Genomic DNA, 9,202 nt, shown 5'->3' with positions numbered 1-9,202 from the left:
CCTCGCGAGAATCCGACAGCGGGATGATGACGTTCGGGCGCGCTCGGGTTAACCGAGCAAGGCGGGAAGATCCGAGTCGCTCGGACCCGTGTAAAAAAACCTGAAGTTCGGGCGGGTTCGGATTCCGAGGAACCGAACCCGCTCATCTCTAATATATATATATATATATATATATATATATATATATACACACAACTCCAAGCGTGGAAAGAAGGCACTCCAGAGGCACAATCAAATGGAAAAAGCTGTATTGAAATGACGCTGCTGGCTCAGGGGTACATGTATGGGTAAGTTCACACATTACACTTGTTGGTTATGTCTTGAGGAAGGGGTTATCCCCGAAACGTCACATTTCAATACAGCTTTTTCCATTAAACATTTCAATACAGCTTTTTCCATTTGATTGTGCCTCTGGAGTGCCTTCTTTCCACGCTTGGAGTTGTATGTATGTACAGGACTACGGCACCGGGGCAAGCTGTCTGACTTGGAGTTGAGTGCCGGCTGAATTGTATCTTTATATATATATATATATATATATATATATATGCGAAAGCCCTCGCTCACTCACTGATTGACTCATCATTAATTCTCTTACTTCCCAATATGTTAGGAAGCTGAAATTTAACATAGGTATTATTCTGGTGGGAAATTGGAAGACTACGTAATTAGAATTTTTGTAAACCTTCCCTAAAGGGATGAAAAGTGGGTTGCCATAATGACATCATCACTGATGCGTGGCTTGCATTGCATGAACGATAACACCCAAACTCACATGTGAAGAACAAGTAGAACAGCTAGTATAGTCTATATCTTTTTGGGAAATTTACAGAAATGTAATATAAACTAATAAACAAAGTACAAGTTTTTGCAAATATATATAGGGAACATAAATATGTAAGATTATTTCATTGGGGAGATAAATTATTCTACAGTTTCATTATGAAGCTGGTATTAATAGAGAAGACATGTAGGGGGCAAATACATTTCAATTCACTTTGCAAGGTTAAACCGGGTGCTTTTAGCCGCATCAATACCATTTCATATAGACCTTCCTTAGGGGTCGTGCAAAACAATTTCATCACCCCTGTTGTGTGCAATCGATATCAAACAGGGGTTATAAAAAGTATTGTTTTGATGTACGTGGCTTTTTTATAGAAATATAATGCACTTGGAGTGATGCCATTGGGCCCTCTCATGAAGGTAATTTCTGAGCTCTTTCAGCATGTGGGCATCTTACAACAAGTCATATGGCAGTTGTGACTTTTAAACTGTAAGCTCTTACAGGCAAGTCACTCTCTTCTCTTTGTCTGTCATCTTTCTCTATTTTGTGAAAATCATCTGCACTTGTTCTGTTTTTAAGGGGGATTTGTATTTTTACATGATTTGTATATGCTATGGATTTTATGTGGCATCCTTACCTTAAATTATGATAATGAAACATGAATAGGCACCTCACATGTTAACCTTTTTCTGAGAACTTCAATAAATGTTCATGATTTGATTTGTTTTCTGTTTGGAAGGATGCTGATTACAAAAAGAACATTTGATTGTAGGTAAACAGAACTTTGAGTTGTCATCCGGTTTATATTACGTATTTTCTGCTTGGTCCTCTGATGATTTACATGGTCAGAATTGCAAAACATTTTGTAACAATATGGCAGCTTGCTAAATTTCGCTAAGTTTCCATCTGTTAACATTTATTCAAGACAAATCTGCTGTTTTCAATGAAATGGTTATGCACATGCAGCTATACTTATCCGCTGTCAATGTCATGTGTTTCTTGGTTTGTCTGGATGAAGATTTGAGGTAATTGCATAGCTCTGGATCAGCTGCTGCCACGTTGGACCTCAGTCAGAATCTATTTTTACAAATCTGGCTGTAAACCATCACCTCCTCGAAAGCAAACTAACTGGGAAAATATGTTATAGCTTGTATTTCATAATACAATACATTGACTGCCTTTATCTAAGCATAGGTTAGCCAGTGAATATATATATATATATATATATATATATATATATTTATATTATTAGTACTAGTTTTGTTCTTTAACCTATTGTACCTAGCTATTTTGAAACTTGATTCTTTTCATATTTAAGCTCTAAGGAATATGTGTTATTGTATTTTAGATCTTAGGTAAAGTTTTGTTGTGATCGTTTCACAAGTCTTAAGACTTTGGTAAAATATTACTATGATGGGATGCAGTTAATAATATACTGGCTGTCGGGATCCCGACGTTCAGGATTCCGACATCAGAGTTTCGACTGCTGGTAGAATGTTGTCGGATGGAATACCGACCTCAGTCGCCATCACCCGAGTGGGAATAGAACACCACCAGGTCCTAATTGTGGTGAGCGCACCGAGCAGACTTGCTGTACTCGCCACCAGGATTCAGGCTGACGCGATGCTGCTGTCGGTATACTGACAGCCGGCATCCCGTCAGCCGGGATCATGTACAGGTGAAACTCAGAAAATTAGAATTTCCTGCAAAAGTTAATTTATTTCAGTAATTCAACTTAAAAGGTGAAACTAATATATTATATAGAATCATTATATGCAAAGTGAGCTATTTCAAGCCGTCATTTGTTATAATTTTGATAATTGTGGCTTACATTTTAAGAAAACCCCAAATCCAATATCTCAGAAAATTAGATTATTACATAAAATTAATAAAAAAAGGAAATATCGGCCCTCTGAAAAGTATAATCGTGCATATGTACTCAGTACTTGGTTTGGGCCCCTTGTGCATGAATTACTGCCTCAATGCGGCGTAGCATGAATTCTATCAGCTGTGGCACTGCTGAGGTGTTATGGAAGACCAGGATGCTTCAATAGCGGCCTTCAGCTCTCCTGCATTGTTCGGTCTCATGTCTCTCATCTTTCTCTTGGCAATGCCCCATAGATTCTCTATGGGGTTCAGGTCAAGCGAGTTTGTTGGCCAATCCAGCACAGTAATCCCACGGTCACTGAATCAGGTTTTGGTACTTTTGGGAGTGTGGGCAGGTGCCAAGCCCTGCTGGAAAATACTAAATTATAACAAATAAAGGCTTGAAACATCTCACTTTGCATGTAATGAGTCTATATAATATATTAGTTTCACCTTTTAAGTTGAATTACTGAAATAAATTAACTTTTGCACGATATTCTAATTTTCTGAGTTTCACCTGAATGCATTCCACTATAACAACTCAGTTTAATATACCCAAACTATGTCCAGAGTGTCCATTTCATCCCTGATAAGCCACAATAATGTAACCATGGTACTTTTTTGGGACACAAAGGGGGGATGAAAGAGATAAAATCAAATTAAGTAAATTAAGTTTTGCTATTTCAAGGTATAAGAAAAACACTGATCTGAACTGATGGATAATAACCACATAGAGAGTAATAAACAATTAAAAAGCCCAAGATTACTGAGGAGGCAAATGGATGGCCATATACGTACAGTACAGTCAAACACAATTTTAAACCAGGTTTACAAAGGTTTCATGAGGAGTTCATGTTTCTGAAGACCTAAAATGAACACCTAAATTGAGTGATCATGCAGCATGGACGCAAAAGTCTTCTCCAAAACCAAACCAAGAAATAGTTTTCTTATAATAAGCTGTTTTCAGACACAGAGGTGAAAGGCTCCAAGATTTAATTAAAAAAAAAAAAAAAAACACTTAACTGATTATTTTGCCCTTCAAAACCATTCATAACATTGTTTCTTTTACTATTTTTTTTGTTTAATATAGTTAAAAAAGTATATTTTAAAATATTTAAATATTATGATATGCACATCTGCAGAACGGATCTCCTAGTCAACAACTGGGGGACACAGCAGGGTGCTGCGGTTGCATGTGATCTGACCATGTCAGTTAAGTGGCTAATGATTATCATTAAAAGCAAGTACCTTTGCACCAATTCTTGGACAGCCTCCGAAATATAGGCTTGCACAGTTGCCAGATCTACTTTTTTTAGAATATAAATATAAAAATTGAGCATCCATTTAAAGCATTTTTTTGTAATCATCCTTTGTTAGAGATGTGAAGCATGCAAGTGCCAGTCAGGTCCTACTGTATGTTTGCACACAAACAAGAAAGAGCTCACACCATAAACCAAAGTTTGATTAAAAAAAATAAATGAAGTGAAAGAAAATACATACTTTGCTAGTCAGTGTCTTGGCTCAGTTTGATTCTTATAGTCCCTATATATATAATTTTCTTTGTATGCTACTACAGACAGACATCAAGATGGTTGACTTTGTTTGATGTGACTGCTATTGTTCTGTGAGAGACCACACACTGATTAGGATGTACACACAACTTACTGGAACCTTATCGCACAACCTGCAAACAGGAAAGGAACTCTTACAGCACTATGATCTGTGTATATACTTATGTCAACACAGGTATATGTTTATTATTCTGAAATGTAGCCAAAGACAGCAGGAGCCAAAACAGAAGTTTTTTTAAAAGGTATAAAACGCAAAAAATTATTCAAGAAATAGCTAGTGATGCAGAGGTAATGAGGAAAGTGGAGATGATTCTAAGTTAGGCTGGGTACACATTAAACGATATATCGTCTGATATATTGTTCCGACGCGGATTAGAAGGATATATTGCCCATATTGTCTAGGGTGTACCTCCAATCGCACTCTCCCGTGGGTTATTTGCTGGGTCATCCAGTCGGGTGTGCTGCATGCCCAATGGGATGATTCTGTCAATGACAGCATCAGTGGCGGAACTAGCGAGCGGTGGGCCCAGGTGCGACAAAATGCTTTGTGCCCCCCCCCCCCCTCATTCCATCCAAGTCCACCCCCTCACCCCTGGAGAGGATCTGGTGAGGGGGACCTGCTCAGGGCCAGAGAAATGGATACCTAGCAACAGTGCTGTAACTAGACATTTTAGCGCTGTGTGCAAGAAACGGCATCGGAGCTCCCCCCCATGTAAAACAGGTGCAGCAAAAATATAGAGGCGTGGCTTCACGGGGAAGGGGTGTGGCCACAAAATAATACCAATTCATATAACGGTGCACAGTAGTCTCCATTATTCAAATTACGCCGCACAGTAGCACCACTACACCAGGTACAGCCCCTTTTACACCTTACGGCAGACAGATTCCCCTTTTTACACATTATGGCAGATAGCGTCGACCTTTTACACATTACGGCAGACAGCGTCCCCTTTTTACACATTACGACAGACAGCGTCCCCCTTTTTACACATTATGGCAGACAGCGTACCCTTTTTACACATTACGGCAGACAGATTCCCATTTTTACACATTACTGCAGGCAGCGTCCCCTTTTTTACACATTACGGCAGACAGCGTTCCCTTTTTACACATTACGGCAGACAGCGCCCCCCTTTTTACACATTACGGCAGATAGTGTCCCGTTTTTACACATTACGGCAGACAGATTCCCCTTTTTGCACATTATGGCAGGTCGTGTCCCCTTTTTTACACAATACGGCAGACAGCGTCCCCTTTTTTACACATTACAGCAGGCAGCGTCCCCTTTTTTACACATTACACACATTGGCGTTTCTATAATGGGTGCAATGTGTGCGCTGCACATGGGCCCCTGGGCCTAGGGGGGCCACACCGCACACATTACACTCATATTTTAGCACTCACATCTCCGGAGTCCAGCGTCGAACGCTGCAGCCACCTCCGTCCAGCACAAAATCGACTCCAAAATGGCCACCGCACATGCACACTTTAAATTTTGTCTCCAGAACATGGTGGGTGCCATGTTTCCGGAGACCTGCACATGCACAGTAGGCTCCGGCGCAGTGTCGTAGCCTACAGTGCCATGGAGAGGAAGGGGCCCACCCGGAGTCTGCACACCGGCCCCCTCCTCGCTTAAGACGCCCCTGTGTAGGTGTATTGGCCAACTTCCGTGTTCATTTGCAGATATGATGCCCGTTCCTACACCCAGCATGGGATGGGTGTAAGTCGTGAAACTAATGATGAACGCTGCACTGCAGATGTATAAGTAGTGGGCTTCTCTGCGTTCTTCATGAAGGATGTATAATCTGCATAGACAGCCGGAATCTCTCATCAGCAGGCTGCCACCACCAAACGGAAGAGTGGCGTCAGATACAGATACAGCAGGGTCCATTGTGTCCACATATATAACTGTTTCATCAGTGTTGGGAGCCTGAGACATGATGATAACAGCCAATGAGCACAAATTAACAGTGTCAAATAACACCGCTTAGGGAAGGTACAGTATGTTTAAATACTTCTGAGTAATTGTTTATTATTATTTATTTATTAACAGTTTTTTATATAGCACACACATATTCCTCAGCGCTTTACAGAGATTATTTGGCCATTCACATCAGACCCTGCGCCAGTGGAGCTTACAGTCTATATTCCCTACCACACGTACATGCACACACATTCACATTAAGGTTAATTTGTAGGGAGCCAATTAACCTACCAGTATATTTTTGGATTGTGGGAGGAAACCGGAGTACCCGGAGGAAATCCACGCAAGCACAGGGAGAATATACAAACTCCACACAGTTAGTAATAACAAATATATATTCATACATGAAGGAGAAGTGGTATCAGTGCACATAAGGGTGGTCATTCCGAGTTGTTCGCTCGCTAGCTGCTTTTAGATGCATTGCAGACGCTAGGCCGCCGCCCTCTGGGAGTGTATCTTAGCTTAGCAGAATAGCGAACGAAAGATTAGCAGAATTGCTACTAAATAATTCCTTGCAGTTTCTGAGTAGCTCCAGACCTACTCCTAGATTGCGATCACTGCAGACTGTTTAATCCCTGGTTTGACGTCACAAACATGCCCTGCGTTCGGCCAGCCACTCCCTCGTTTCTCCAGCCACTCCTCCGTTTTTCCCTGGCACGCCTGCGTTTTTTAGCACACTCCCGGAAACCGCTCAGTTACCTCCCAGAAACGCCCCTATCCTGTCAATCACTCACCAATCAGCAGTGCGACTGAAAAGCGTCGCACAAACACCAGCAAATCTACAAAGTTTTGTGTTAAGTAACTTAGCGCATGCGCGCTGCGTACCATGCTCATGCGCATTTTCCACCTAATCGCTGTGTTGCGAAAAACGTCAACGAGTAAACAACTCGGAATGACCACCCAGGTGCGCTGCCGCTGATACCACTTCTCCCCCATAACAAAGCATAATACATTTACCTCATAATCCGTTGCATACAGCAGCACAATCTGTTTCTTGGGGAAATGTTATGATAATTTGCAGATTGACTCATAATGGCAGGCTGAAAGTAAATGATTAGATATATCTGGAGGTAGTCTTCCCAATTATCTACAGACCAGCAACATGATGATCCTTACCAGGGCTGGTTCTAGACTTTGTGGTGCCCAGGGCGAAAGTTTCGTTTTCATTTTCCCTTAACACCAAGGGACTTACTATACCCGAGAAGCGTACTAGGGCCTTCCAAGATTTCTTTGCAGCTAAAGCAGGAGTGGTTTTTGTTCAGGAAACACATTTCAAAACAGGGTCCTCCCTGAGATTCTCAGACCGGAATTATTCCACTGTTTTCTTCAGGAACAATAGCAACTCTAAAACACTGAGGGTAGCTATATTGTTTTCTAAAATGCTTTGATTTCAGGAGTTCTCACACACTGTGCTGATAGAGGGTAGAGTGCTCGTGGTTGGGTGTTCACTGTATGGCCATTAATATTTATGCTCCCAACCAGAGCCAATCGACTTTTCTCACAAAGGTCCTCAACCAAGTGGAACCTTTGGTAACAGGTCTCACTGTCTTTGGTGGGGATTTTAACTGAACCATTCAACCAGAACTTCACATCTCGGAACTCTCTACTAGACACTATACAAAGTGGCATAGGCAGGTAGGACGCACCCTCCATGAGCACTAGCTGGCCAACTCCTGGAAACTCCAACACCCGAGTGATAAGGACTATACATTTTACTCATGGCCTTTAGACGTTTACTTTAGAATAGACTACCTGTTCTTACCGCATAGGTTTCTTCACCTTCTTCAACATTCTGACATTGGTGTTTCCATACTTACTGGATCACTCCCCTATCTACCTGACACTGTTGACCTCATATCCCTCTACTAATCAATGCTTTGGGCATCTGAATGAACAAATCCTGGTCAACCCTTTTTGTAAGTCTCAGCTGGAGTCAGCTCTTCATGAGTATATTTCCACTACTGGAATGCCAGAGGTCTCCAGTGTCATGGCCAGGGAAGCTAATGCTTAATGTGTGCTTTGGGGGAAATTAATCCAACTAGCTTTGATGCTGAAGGAGATGGTGTAGCAAAAACTTGCTCTCTTGCAGAATCTTCAATCCTTAGAGAAATCTCATAAGAGACTTCCCTATGCCCAGCTTATCTCTGACCTGACTGCTACTAGAGCCACACTGAATACACTTCTCTATGACTCTGCTAGATGACATTTTCATTTATGCAGGAATTGATTGTTCCAGTGGGGTAACAAGCTGGGGAAGTACTGAGCTAAAGCTCTCAGAGCACAAAGAGCTTCTCTCTTTTTACATACTGTTTAGGACCCCACAGGTCCTTCTCGAGATATTGAAACTGCTTTCCATTCTTCTTATACTACAATTTACATGACCCTAAATCCCTGGAAGAGATTAATTCCTTCCAGAGTTTGGTAGCTCAATATCTACGCGATGTTGGCTTCCCTACTCTCACTGAAGAAGATAGGTCCTGGTTAGACTCCACTTTCTACCAGACTGACCTGGAGGAGGCCCTCATATCAACACCATCTGGGAGAAGCCCAGGCCCTGATTGCTTTTGTTACACATTATAAGTCATTCCGGGCTCTCTTACTCCGTAAAATGCTTCTGGCCTTTATTGTAATCACAGGAGACTTCAAGTACTCAAAACACACATTACAGTTATTCATAAGGTAGGCAAGGACCCAGCCCAGTGCTCCAGTTATGGCCACATTAAATTATTTGCTAAACTCCTCACTTATCTCAAGTTTTTACTCCCTAATGTCATACATCTGGATCAGGTGGGCTTTGTCCCAGGAATGGATGCTCAGAACAACACCACTAAAGTCATAGATCTGATCAATTTAGCCACCTGTAGTCCTGTCCCAGTTATCTTTAACTCCACTGATGCCGAAAAGGTTTTTGATAGGGTAAATTGGCTGTTTATGCAGGGGTCTTAACATACTTAGGCTTGGGGCCTGCATGCCTACATAGAATTATGTCACTTTACTACC

This window comes from Pseudophryne corroboree, chromosome 2, assembly GCF_028390025.1.
Source record: "Pseudophryne corroboree isolate aPseCor3 chromosome 2, aPseCor3.hap2, whole genome shotgun sequence".
NCBI classification, from domain to species: Eukaryota; Metazoa; Chordata; class Amphibia; order Anura; family Myobatrachidae; genus Pseudophryne; species Pseudophryne corroboree.
The sequence above is the reverse complement of the archived record's forward strand: the minus strand, read 5'-3'. Positions refer to the sequence as shown.